The sequence below is a fragment of the Chiloscyllium punctatum genome, chromosome 32, assembly GCF_047496795.1.
Source record: "Chiloscyllium punctatum isolate Juve2018m chromosome 32, sChiPun1.3, whole genome shotgun sequence".
In the NCBI taxonomy this organism is placed as follows: domain Eukaryota; kingdom Metazoa; phylum Chordata; class Chondrichthyes; order Orectolobiformes; family Hemiscylliidae; genus Chiloscyllium; species Chiloscyllium punctatum.
In genome coordinates, this window is record NC_092770.1 from 30,546,814 (window position 1) to 30,559,481 (window position 12,668).

Sequence of the window (12,668 nt, forward strand, 5' to 3'; positions counted from 1 at the left end):
GGGCGCAGAGAGGGGCGCAGAGAGGGGGCGCAGAGAGGGGCGCAGAGAGGGGCGCAGAGAGGGGCGCAGAGAGGGGCGCAGAGAGGGGCGCAGAGAGGGGCGCAGAGAGGGGCGCAGAGAGGGGCGCAGAGAGGGGGCGCAGAGAGGGGCGCAGAGAGGGGCGCAGAGAGGGGCGCAGGAGAGGGGGCGCAGGAGAGGGGCGCAGAGAGGGGCGCAGAGAGGGGCGCAGAGAGGGGCGCAGAGAGGGGCGCAGAGAGGGGCGCAGAGAAGGGGCGCAGAGAGGGGCGCAGAGAGGGGCGCAGAGAGGGGCGCAGAGAGGGGCGCAGAGAGGGGCGCAGAGAGGGCAGCAGAGAGGGGCGCAGAGAGGGGCGCAGAGAGGGCGCAGAGAGGGGCGCAGAGAGGGGCGAGGAGGGGCGCAGAGAGGGGCGCAGAGAGGGGCGCAGAGAGGGGCGCAGAGAGGGCGCAGAGAGGGGCGCAGAGAGGGGCGCAGAGAGGGGCGCAGAGAGGGGCGCAGAGAGGGGCGCAGAGAGGGGCGCAGAGAGGGGCGCAGAGAGGGGCGCAGAGAGGGGCGCAGAGAGGGGCGCAGAGAGGGGCGCAGAGAGGGGCGCAGAGAGGGGCGCAGAGAGGGGCGCAGAGAGGGGCGCAGAGAGGGGCGCAGAGAGGGGCGCAGAGAGGGGCGCAGAGAGGGGCGCAGAGAGGGGCGCAGAGAGGGGCGCAGAGAGGGGCGCAGAGAGGGGCGAGAGAGGGGCGCAGAGAGGGGCGCAGAGAGGGGCGCAGAGAGGGGCGCAGAGAGGGGCGCAGAGAGGGGCGCAGAGAGGGGCGCAGAGAGGGGCGCAGAGAGGGGCGCAGAGAGGGGCGCAGAGAGGGGCGCAGAGAGGGGCGCAGAGAGGGGCGCAGAGAGGGCGCAGAGAGGGCGCAGAGAGGGGCGCAGAGAGGGGCGCAGAGAGGGGCGCAGAGAGGGGCGCAGAGAGGGGCGCAGAGAGGGGCGCAGAGAGGGGCGCAGAGAGGGGCGCAGAGAGGGGCGCAGAGAGGGGCGCAGAGAGGGGCGCAGAGAGGGGCGCAGAGAGGGGCGCAGAGAGGGGCGCAGAGAGGGGCGCAGAGAGGGGCGCAGAGAGGGGCGCAGAGAGGGCGCAGAGAGGGGCGCAGAGAGGGGCGCAGAGAGGGGCGCAGAGAGGGGCGCAGAGAGGGGCGCAGAGAGGGGCGCAGAGAGGGGCGCAGAGAGGGGCGCAGAGAGGGGCGCAGAGAGGGGCGCAGAGAGGGGCGCAGAGAGGGGCGCAGAGAGGGGCGCAGAGAGGGGCGCAGAGAGGGGCGCAGAGAGGGGCGCAGAGAGGGGCGCAGAGAGGGGCGCAGAGAGGGGCGCAGAGAGGGGCGCAGAGAGGGGCGCAGAGAGGGGCGCAGAGAGGGGCGCAGAGAGGGGCGCAGAGAGAGGGGCGCAGAGAGGGGCGCAGAGAGGGGCGCAGAGAGGGGCGCAGAGAGGGGCGCAGAGAGGGGCGCAGAGAGGGGCGCAGAGAGGGGCGCAGAGAGGGGCGCAGAGAGGGGCGCAGAGAGGGGGCGCAGAGAGGGGCGCAGAGAGGGGCCAGAGGGGCGCAGAGAGGGGCGCAGAGAGGGGCGCAGAGAGGGGCGCAGAGAGGGGCGCAGAGAGGGGCGCAGAGAGGGGCGCAGAGAGGGGCGCAGAGAGGGGCGCAGAGAGGGGCGCAGAGAGGGGCGCAGAGAGGGCGCAGAGAGGGGCGCAGAGAGGGGCGCAGAGAGGGGCGCAGAGAGGGGCGCAGAGAGGGGCGCAGAGAGGGGCGCAGAGAGGGGCGCAGAGAGGGGCGCAGAGAGGGCGCAGAGAGGGGCGCAGAGAGGGGCGCAGAGAGGGGCGCAGAGAGGGGCGCAGAGAGGGGCGCAGAGAGGGGCGCAGAGAGGGGCGCAGAGAGGGGCGCAGAGAGGGGCGCAGAGAGGGGCGCAGAGAGGGGCGCAGAGAGGGGCGCAGAGAGGGGCGCAGAGAGGGGCGCAGGGCGCAGAGAGGGGCGCAGAGAGGGGCGCAGAGAGGGGCGCAGAGAGGGGCGCAGAGAGGGGGGCGCAGAGAGGGGCGCAGAGGAGGGGCGCAGAGAGGGGGGCGCAGAGAGGGGCGCAGAGAGGGGCGCAGAGAGGGGGCGGCAGAGAGGGGCGCAGAGAGGGGCGCAGAGAGGGCGCAGAGAGGGGCGCAGAGAGGGGCGCAGAGAGGGGCGCAGAGAGGGGCGCAGAGAGGGGCGCAGAGAGGGGCGCAGAGAGGGGCGCAGAGAGGGGCGCAGGAGAGGGGCGCAGAGAGGGGCGCAGAGAGGGGCGCAGAGAGGGGCGCAGAGAGGGGCGCAGAGAGGGGCGCAGAGAGGGGCGCAGAGAGGGGCGCAGAGAGGGGCGCAGAGAGGGGCGCAGAGAGGGGGCGCAGAGAGGGGCGCAGAGAGGGGCGCAGAGAGGGGCGCAGAGAGGGGCGCAGAGAGGGGCGCAGAGAGGGGCGCAGAGAGGGGCGCAGAGAGGGGCGCAGAGAGGGGCGCAGAGAGGGGCGCAGAGAGGGGCGCAGAGAGGGGCGCAGAGAGGGGGCGCAGAGAGGGGCGCAGAGAGGGGCGCAGAGAGGGGCGCAGAGAGGGGCGCAGAGAGGGGCGCAGAGAGGGGCGCAGAGAGGGGCGCAGAGAGGGGCGCAGAGAGGGGCGCAGAGAGGGGCGCAGAGAGGGGCGCAGAGAGGGGCGCAGAGAGGGGCGCAGAGAGGGGCGCAGAGAGGGGCGCAGAGAGGGGCGCAGAGAGGGGCGCAGAGAGGGGCGCAGAGAGGGGCGCAGAGAGGGGCGCAGAGAGGGGCGCAGAGAGGGGCGCAGAGAGGGGCGCAGAGAGGGGCGCAGAGAGGGGCGCAGAGAGGGGCGCAGAGAGGGGCGCAGAGAGGGGCGCAGAGAGGGGCGCAGAGAGGGGCGCAGAGAGGGGCGCAGAGAGGGGCGCAGAGAGGGGCGCAGAGAGGGGCGCAGAGAGGGGCGCAGAGAGGGGCGCAGAGAGGGGCGCAGAGAGGGGCGCAGAGAGGGGCGCAGAGAGGGGCGCAGAGAGGGGCGCAGAGAGGGGCGCAGAGAGGGGCGCAGAGAGGGGCGCAGAGAGGGGCGCAGAGAGGGGCGCAGAGAGGGGCGCAGAGAGGGGCGCAGAGAGGGGCGCAGAGAGGGGCGCAGAGAGGGGCGCAGAGAGGGGCGCAGAGAGGGCGCAGAGAGGGGCGCAGAGAGGGGCGCAGAGAGGGGCGCAGAGAGGGGCGCAGAGAGGGGCGCAGAGAGGGGCGCAGAGAGGCGCAGAGGGGCGCAGAGAGGGGCGCAGAGAGGGGCGCAGAGAGGGGCGCAGAGAGGGGCGCAGAGAGGGGCGCAGAGAGGGGCGCAGAGAGGGGCGCAGAGAGGGGCGCAGAGAGGGGCGCAGAGAGGGGCGCAGAGAGGGGCGCAGAGAGGCGGGGCGCAGAGAGGGCGCAGAGAGGGGCGCAGAGAGGGCGCAGAGAGGGGCGCAGAGAGGGGCGCAGAGAGGGGGCGCAGAGAGGGGCGCAGAGAGGGGCGCAGAGAGGGGCGCAGAGAGGGGCGCAGAGAGGGCGCAGAGAGGGGCGCAGAGAGGGGCGCAGAGAGGGGCGCAGAGAGGGGCGCAGAGAGGGGCGCAGAGAGGGGCGCAGAGAGGCGCAGAGAGGGGCGCAGAGAGGGGCGCAGAGAGGGGCGCAGAGAGGGGCGCAGAGAGGGGCGCAGAGAGGGGGCGCAGAGAGGGGCGCAGAGAGGGGCGCAGAGAGGGGCGCAGAGAGGGGCGCAGAGAGGGGCGCAGAGAGGGGCGCAGAGAGGGGCGCAGAGAGGGGCGCAGAGAGGGGCGCAGAGAGGGCGCAGAGAGGGGCGCAGAGAGGGGCGCAGAGAGGGGCGCAGAGAGGGGCGCAGAGAGGGGCGCAGAGAGGGGCGCAGAGAGGGGCGCAGAGAGGGGCGCAGAGAGGGGCGCAGAGAGGGGCGCAGAGAGGGGCGCAGAGAGGGGCGCAGAGAGGGGCGCAGAGAGGGGCGCAGAGAGGGGCGCAGAGAGGGGCGCAGAGAGGGGCGCAGAGAGGGGCGCAGAGAGGGGCGCAGAGAGGGGCGCAGAGAGGGGCGCAGAGAGGGGCGCAGAGAGGGGCGCAGAGAGGGCGCAGAGAGGGGCGCAGAGAGGGGCGCAGAGAGGGGCGCAGAGAGGGGCGCAGAGAGGGGCGCAGAGAGGGGCGCAGAGAGGGGCGCAGAGAGGGGCGCAGAGAGGGGCGCAGAGAGGGGCGCAGAGAGGGGGCGCAGAGAGGGGCGCAGAGAGGGGCGCAGAGAGGGGCGCAGAGAGGGGCGCAGAGAGGGGCGCAGAGAGGGGCGCAGAGAGGGGCGCAGAGAGGGGCGCAGAGAGGGGCGCAGAGAGGGGCGCAGAGAGGGGCGCAGAGAGGGGCGCAGAGAGGGGCGCAGAGAGGGGCGCAGAGAGGGGCGCAGAGAGGGCGCAGAGAGGCCAGAGAGGGGCGCAGAGAGGGGCGCAGAGAGGGGCGCAGAGAGGGGCGCAGAGAGGGGCGCAGAGAGGGGCGCAGAGAGGGGCGCAGAGAGGGGCGCAGAGAGGGGCGCAGAGAGGGGCGCAGAGAGGGGCGCAGAGAGGGCGCAGAGAGGGGCGCAGAGAGGGGCGCAGAGAGGGGCGCAGAGAGGGGCGCAGAGAGGGGCGCAGAGAGGGGCGCAGAGAGGGGCGCAGAGAGGGGCGCAGAGAGGGGCGCAGAGAGGGGCGCAGAGAGGGGCGCAGAGAGGGGCGCAGAGAGGGGCGCAGAGAGGGGCGCAGAGAGGGGCGCAGAGAGGGGCGCAGAGAGGGGCGCAGAGAGGGGCGCAGAGAGGGGCGCAGAGAGGGGCGCAGAGAGGGGCGCAGAGAGGGCGCAGAGAGGGCGCAGAGAGGGGCGCAGAGAGGGGCGCAGAGAGGGGCGCAGAGAGGGCGCAGAGAGGGGCGCAGAGAGGGGCGCAGAGAGGGGCGCAGAGAGGGGCGCAGAGAGGGGCGCAGAGAGGGGCGCAGAGAGGGGCGCAGAGAGGGGCGCAGAGAGGGGCGCAGAGAGGGGCGCAGAGAGGGGCGCAGAGAGGGGCGCAGAGAGGGGCGCAGAGAGGGGCGCAGAGAGGGGCGCAGAGAGGGGCGCAGAGAGGGGCGCAGAGAGGGGCGCAGAGAGGGGCGCAGAGAGGGCGCAGAGAGGGGCGCAGAGAGGGGCGCAGAGAGGGGCGCAGAGAGGGCGCAGAGAGGGGCGCAGAGAGGGGCGCAGAGAGGGGCGCAGAGAGGGCGCAGAGAGGGGCGCAGAGAGGGGCGCAGAGAGGGGCGCAGAGAGGGGCGCAGAGAGGGGCGCAGAGAGGGGCGCAGAGAGGGGCGCAGAGAGGGGCGCAGAGAGGGGCGCAGAGAGGGGCGCAGAGAGGGGCGCAGAGAGGGGCGCAGAGAGGGGCGCAGAGAGGGGGCGCAGAGAGGGCGCAGAGAGGGGCGCAGAGAGGGGCGCAGAGAGGGGCGCAGAGAGGGGCGCAGAGAGGGGCGCAGAGAGGGGCGCAGAGAGGGGCGCAGAGAGGGGCGCAGAGAGGGGCGCAGAGAGGGGCGCAGAGAGGGGCGCAGAGAGGGGCGCAGAGAGGGCGCAGAGAGGGGCGCAGAGAGGGGCGCAGAGAGGGGCGCAGAGAGGGGCGCAGAGAGGGGCGCAGAGAGGGGCGCAGAGAGGGGCGCAGAGAGGGGCGCAGAGAGGGGCGCAGAGAGGGGCGCAGAGAGGGGCGCAGAGAGGGGCGCAGAGAGGGGCGCAGAGAGGGGCGCAGAGAGGGGCGCAGAGAGGGGCGCAGAGAGGGGCGCAGAGAGGGGCGCAGAGAGGGGCGCAGAGAGGGCGCAGAGAGGGGCGCAGAGAGGGGCGCAGAGAGGGGCGCAGAGAGGGGCGCAGAGAGGGGCGCAGAGAGGGGCGCAGAGAGGGCGCAGAGAGGGCGCAGAGAGGGGCGCAGAGAGGGGCGCAGAGAGGGGCGCAGAGAGGGGCGCAGAGAGGGGCGCAGAGAGGGGCGCAGAGAGGGGCGCAGAGAGGGGCGCAGAGAGGGGCGCAGAGAGGGGCGCAGAGAGGGGCGCAGAGAGGGGCGCAGAGAGGGGCGCAGAGAGGGGCGCAGAGAGGGGCGCAGAGAGGGCGCAGAGAGGGGCGCAGAGAGGGGCGCAGAGAGGGCGCAGAGAGGGCGCAGAGAGGGGCGCAGAGAGGGGCGCAGAGAGGGGCGCAGAGAGGGGCGCAGAGAGGGGCGCAGAGAGGGGCGCAGAGAGGGGCGCAGAGAGGGGCGCAGAGAGGGGCGCAGAGAGGGGCGCAGAGAGGGGCGCAGAGAGGGGCGCAGAGAGGGGCGCAGAGAGGGGCGCAGAGAGGGGCGCAGAGAGGGGCGCAGAGAGGGGCGCAGAGAGGGGCGCAGAGAGGGCGCAGAGAGGGGCGCAGAGAGGGGCGCAGAGAGGGGCGCAGAGAGGGGCGCAGAGAGGGGCGCAGAGAGGGGCGCAGAGAGGGGCGCAGAGAGGGGCGCAGAGAGGGGCGCAGAGAGGGGCGCAGAGAGGGGCGCAGAGAGGGGCGCAGAGAGGGGCGCAGAGAGGGGCGCAGAGAGGGGCGCAGAGAGGGGCGCAGAGAGGGGCGCAGAGAGGGGCGCAGAGAGGGGCGCAGAGAGGGGCGCAGAGAGGGGCGCAGAGAGGGGCGCAGAGAGGGGCGCAGAGAGGGGCGCAGAGAGGGGCGCAGAGAGGGGCGCAGAGAGGGGCGCAGAGAGGGGCGCAGAGAGGGGCGCAGAGAGGGGCGCAGAGAGGGGCGCAGAGCAGGGGCGCAGAGAGGGGCGCAGAGAGGGGCGCAGAGAGGGGGCGCAGAGAGGGGCGCAGAGAGGGGCGCAGAGAGGGGCGCAGAGAGGGGCGCAGAGAGGGGCGCAGAGAGGGCGCAGAGGGCGCAGAGAGGGGCGCAGAGAGGGGCGCAGAGAGGGGCGCAGAGAGGGGCGCAGAGAGGGGCGCAGAGAGGGGCGCAGAGAGGGGCGCAGAGAGGGGCGCAGAGAGGGGCGCAGAGAGGGGCGCAGAGAGGGGCGCAGAGAGGGGCGCAGAGAGGGGCGCAGAGAGGGGCGCAGAGAGGGGCGCAGAGAGGGGCGCAGAGAGGGGCGCAGAGAGGGGCGCAGAGAGGGCGCAGAGAGGGGCGCAGAGAGGGGCGCAGAGAGGGGCGCAGAGAGGGGCGCAGAGAGGGGCGCAGAGAGGGGCGCAGAGAGGGGCGCAGAGAGGGGCCGCAGAGAGGGGCGCAGAGAGGGGCGCAGAGAGGGGCGCAGAGAGGGGCGCAGAGAGGGGCGCAGAGAGGGGCGCAGAGAGGGGCGCAGAGAGGGGCGCAGAGAGGGGCGCAGAGAGGGGCGCAGAGAGGGGCGCAGAGAGGGGCGCAGAGAGGGGCGCAGAGAGGGGCGCAGAGAGGGGCGCAGAGAGGGGCGCAGAGAGGGGCGCAGAGAGGGGGCGCAGAGAGGGGCGCAGAGAGGGGCGCAGAGAGGGGCGCAGAGAGGGGCGCAGAGAGGGGGCGCAGAGAGGGGCGCAGAGAGGGGCGCAGAGAGGGGCGCAGAGAGGGGCGCAGAGAGGGGCGCAGAGAGGGGCGCAGAGAGGGGCGCAGAGAGGGGCGCAGAGAGGGGCGCAGAGAGGGGCGCAGAGAGGGGCGCAGAGAGGGGCGCAGAGAGGGGCGCAGAGAGGGGCGCAGAGAGGGGCGCAGAGAGGGGCGCAGAGAGGGGCGCAGAGAGGGGCGCAGAGAGGGGCGCAGAGAGGGGCGCAGAGAGGGGCGCAGAGAGGGGCGCAGAGAGGGGCGCAGAGAGGGGCGCAGAGAGGGGCGCAGAGAGGGGCGCAGAGAGGGGGCGCAGAGAGGGGGCGCAGAGAGGGGCGCAGAGAGGGGCGCAGAGAGGGGCGCAGAGAGGGGCGCAGAGAGGGGCGCAGAGAGGGGCGCAGAGAGGGGCGCAGAGAGGGGCGCAGAGAGGGGCGCAGAGAGGGGCGCAGAGAGGGGCGCAGAGAGGGGCGCAGAGAGGGGCGCAGAGAGGGGCGCAGAGAGGGGGCGCAGAGAGGGGCGCAGAGAGGGGCGCAGAGAGGGGCGCAGAGAGGGGCGCAGAGAGGGGCGCAGAGAGGGGCGCAGAGAGGGGCGCAGAGAGGGCCAGAGAGGGGCGCAGAGAGGGGCGCAGAGAGGGGCAGAAGGGGCAGAGGGGCGCAGAGAGGGGCGCAGAGAGGGGCGCAGAGAGGGGCGCAGAGAGGGGCGCAGAGAGGGGCGCAGAGAGGGGCGCAGAGAGGGGCGCAGAGAGGGGCGCAGAGAGGGGCGCAGAGAGGGGCGCAGAGAGGGGCGCAGAGAGGGGCGCAGAGAGGGGCGCAGAGAGGGGCGCAGAGAGGGGGCGCAGAGAGGGGCGCAGAGAGGGGCGCAGAGAGGGGCGCAGAGAGGGGCGCAGAGAGGGGCGCAGAGAGGGGCGCAGAGAGGGGCGCAGAGAGGGGCGCAGAGAGGGGCGCAGAGAGGGGCGCAGAGGGGCGCAGAGAGGGGCGCAGAGAGGGGCGCAGAGAGGGGCGCAGAGAGGGGCGCAGAGAGGGGCGCAGAGAGGGGCGCAGAGAGGGCGCAGAGAGGGGCGCAGAGAGGGGCGCAGAGAGGGGCGCAGAGAGGGGCGCAGAGAGGGGGCGCAGAGAGGGGCGCAGAGAGGGGCGCAGAGAGGGGCGCAGAGAGGGGCGCAGAGAGGGCGCAGAGAGGGGCGCAGAGAGGGGCGCAGAGAGGGGCGCAGAGAGGGGCGCAGAGAGGGGCGCAGAGAGGGGCGCAGAGAGGGCGCAGAGAGGGGCGCAGAGAGGGGCGCAGAGAGGGGCGCAGAGAGGGGCGCAGAGAGGGGCGCAGAGAGGGGCGCAGAGAGGGGCGCAGAGAGGGGCGCAGAGAGGGGCGCAGAGAGGGGCGCAGAGAGGGGCGCAGAGAGGGGCGCAGAGAGGGCGCAGAGAGGGGCGCAGAGAGGGGCGCAGAGAGGGGCAGAGAGGGGCGCAGAGAGGGGCGCAGAGAGGGGCGCAGAGAGGGGCGCAGAGAGGGGCGCAGAGAGGGGCGCAGAGAGGGGCGCAGAGAGGGGCGCAGAGAGGGGCGCAGAGAGGGGCGCAGAGAGGGGCGCAGAGAGGGGCGCAGAGAGGGGGCGCAGAGAGGGGCGCAGAGAGGGGGCGCAGAGGGGTCGCAGAGAGGGGCGCAGAGAGGGGCGCAGAGAGGGGCGCAGAGAGGGGCGCAGAGAGGGGCGCAGAGAGGGGCGCAGAGAGGGGCGCAGAGAGGGGCGCAGAGAGGGGCGCAGAGAGGGGCGCAGAGAGGGGCGCAGAGAGGGGCGCAGAGAGGGGCGCAGAGAGGGGCGCAGAGAGGGGCGCAGAGAGGGGCGCAGAGAGGGGCGCAGAGAGGGGCGCAGAGAGGGGCGCAGAGAGGGGCGCAGAGAGGGGCGCAGAGAGGGGCGCAGAGAGGGGCGCAGAGAGGGGCGCAGAGAGGGGGCGCAGAGAGGGGCGCAGAGAGGGGCGCAGAGAGGGGCGCAGAGAGGGGCGCAGAGAGGGGCGCAGAGAGGGGCGCAGAGAGGGGCGCAGAGAGGGGCGCAGAGAGGGGCGCAGAGAGGGGCGCAGAGAGGGGCGCAGAGAGGGGCGCAGAGAGGGGCGCAGAGAGGGGCGCAGAGAGGGGCGCAGAGAGGGGCGCAGAGAGGGGCGCAGAGAGGGGCGCAGAGAGGGGCGCAGAGAGGGGCGCAGAGAGGGGCGCAGAGAGGGCGCAGAGAGGGGCGCAGAGAGGGGCGCAGAGAGGGGCGCAGAGAGGGGCGCAGAGAGGGGCGCAGAGAGGGGCGCAGAGAGGGGCGCAGAGAGGGGCGCAGAGAGGGGCGCAGAGAGGGGCGCAGAGAGGGGCGCAGAGAGGGGCGCAGAGAGGGGCGCAGAGAGGGGCGCAGAGAGGGGCGCAGAGAGGGGCGCAGAGAGGGGCGCAGAGAGGGGCGCAGAGAGGGGCGCAGAGAGGGGCGCAGAGAGGGGCGCAGAGAGGGGCGCAGAGAGGGGCGCAGAGAGGGGCGCAGAGAGGGGCGCAGAGAGGGGCGCAGAGAGGGGCGCAGAGAGGGGCGCAGAGAGGGGCGCAGAGAGGGGCGCAGAGAGGGCGCAGAGAGGGGCGCAGAGAGGGGCGCAGAGAGGGGCGCAGAGAGGGGCGCAGAGAGGGGCGCAGAGAGGGGCGCAGAGAGGGGCGCAGAGAGGGCGCAGAGAGGGGCGCAGAGAGGGGCGCAGAGAGGGGCGCAGAGAGGGGCGCAGAGAGGGGGCGCAGAGAGGGGCGCAGAGAGGGGCGCAGAGAGGGCGCAGAGAGGGGCGCAGAGAGGGGCGCAGAGAGGGGCGCAGAGAGGGCGCAGAGAGGGGCGCAGAGAGGGGCGCAGAGAGGGCGCAGAGAGGGGCGCAGAGAGGGGCGCAGAGAGGGGCGCAGAGAGGGGCGCAGAGAGGGGCGCAGAGAGGGGGCGCAGAGAGGGGCGCAGAGAGGGGCGCAGAGAGGGGCGCAGAGAGGGGCGCAGAGAGGGGCGCAGAGAGGGGCGCAGAGAGGGGCGCAGAGAGGGGCGCAGAGAGGGGCGCAGAGAGGGGGCGCAGAGAGGGGCGCAGAGAGGGGCGCAGACGAGGGGCGCAGAGAGGGCGCAGAGAGGGGCGCAGAGAGGGGCGCAGAGAGGGGCGCCAGAGAGGGGCGCAGGAGAGGGGCGCAGAGAGGGGCGCAGAGAGGGAGACAGAGAGGGAGACAGAGAGGGAGACAGAGAGGGGAGACAGAGAGGGAGACAGAGAGGGAGACAGAGAGGGAGACAGAGAGGGAGACAGAGAGGGGCGCAGAGAGGGAGACAGAGAGGGAGACAGAGAGGGAGACAGAGAGGGAGACAGAGAGGGGCGCAGAGAGGGGCGCAGAGAGGGAGACAGAGAGGGGCGCAGAGAGAGAGAGAGAGAGGGGCGCAGAGAGAGAGAGGCAGAGAGAGAGAGGCAGAGAGAGAGAGGCAGAGAGAGAGAGGCAGAGAGAGAGAGAGCAGAGAGAGAGAGGCAGAGAGAGAGAGGCAGAGAGAGAGAGGCAGAGAGAGAGAGGCAGAGAGAGAGAGGCAGAGAGAGAGAGGGCAGAGAGAGAGAGGCAGAGAGAGAGAGGCAGAGAGAGAGAGGCAGAGAGAGAGAGGCAGAGAGAGAGAGGCAGAGAGAGAGAGGCAGAGAGAGAGAGAGGCAGAGAGAGAGAGGCAGAGAGAGAGAGGCAGAGAGAGAGAGGCAGAGAGAGAGAGGCAGAGAGAGAGAGGCAGAGAGAGAGAGGCAGAGAGAGAGAGGCAGAGAGAGAGAGGCAGAGAGAGAGAGGCAGAGGAGAGAGAGGCAGAGAGAGAGAGGCAGAGAGAGAGAGAGGCAGAGAGAGAGAGAGGCAGAGAGAGAGAGGCAGAGAGAGAGAGGCAGAGAGAGAGAGACGAGGCAGAGAGAGAGAGAGGCAGAGAGAGAGAGAGGCAGAGAGAGAGGAGAGAGGCAGAGAGAGAGAGAGGCAGAGAGAGAGAGAGACAGAGAGAGAGAGAGACAGAGAGAGAGAGAGGCAGAGAGAGAGAGAGGCAGAGAGAGAGAGAGGCAGAGGAGAGAGAGAGGCAGAGAGAGAGAGGACAGAGAGAGAGAGGCAGAGAGAGAGAGGCAGAGAGAGAGAGGCAGAGAGAGAGAGGCAGAGAGAGAGAGGCAGAGAGAGAGAGAGAGGCAGAGAGAGGCAGAGAGAGAGAGAGAGAGAGAGGGGCAGAGAGAGAGAGAGAGAGAGAGAGGCAGAGAGAGAGAGAGAGAGAGAGGCAGAGAGAGAGAGGCAGAGAGAGAGAGAGAGAGGCAGAGAGAGAGAGAGAGAGGCAGAGAGAGAGAGAGAGAGGCAGAGAGAGAGAGAGAGAGGCAGAGAGAGAGAGAGAGAGGCAGAGAGAGAGAGAGAGAGAGAGAGAGAGGCAGAGAGAGAGAGAGAGAGAGACAGAGGCAGAGGCAGAGAGAGAGAGAGAGAGAGAGAGAGAGAGAGAGAGAGAGAGAGACAGAGGCAGAGGCAGAGGCAGAGAGAGAGAGAGAGAGAGAGAGAGAGAGAGAGAGAGAGAGGCAGAGAGAGAGAGAGAGGCAGAGAGAGAGAGAGAGAGGCTGCCTTGCCCGCTGCATTTTTCCAGCACCAGTGTTGGTAGGTGCATGGAATTCAGTGGAAGAGTCAGATGCATTAGGGATATTTAAAGTGACACATGGATGATAGTAAAATGGTAGGGTTTTGAATCTTTTAGATTAGGATAAAAAGGTCAACAAAAATCAAGGGCTGAACAGCCTGTACTGTTCTACATGCTTAGAAAGTTTCCACTTGATTTTTGCAAGGTTTTGTATTGAAGTTAAGCTTTGAATCAAGTTAGTGTGACTTTCCCAGTCTATATCTTTGTTAAAAAAGTTTACAGGTCTTAAAATAGCAGAAGGACCAAGACAGGCCAAAACTGTGATCAGAAAGAAGTCTAAAGTGGAGTTATGGCAAAATGTTTCCACCTTAGCTGCATAGCTAAGAACATTGTGCTGAAAAAATAGAACATTGTGAATTGCAACTCCTGAAGGGCTCATGCCCAAAATGTCGATTCTCCTGCTCCTTGGATGCTGCCTGACCTGCTGCGCATTTCCAGCTAATTATGGTTCAAAGCAACACAGACAGCATATTCTAAACATACCGTTCATTTAGGGTTTCTCGCTGTTCACTCTCTAGAGAGACCACAGGAAAT

At 71.3% G+C, this 12,668-nt stretch overlaps 1 protein-coding gene across 3 annotated transcripts in view; it reads right to left on the bottom strand.

Annotated features, from left to right (window-relative positions):
* Positions 1-12,668, bottom strand: part of tm7sf3 (transmembrane 7 superfamily member 3) — a 50,164-nt gene that overhangs the window by 22,599 nt on the left and 14,897 nt on the right. The window lies entirely within an intron of this gene.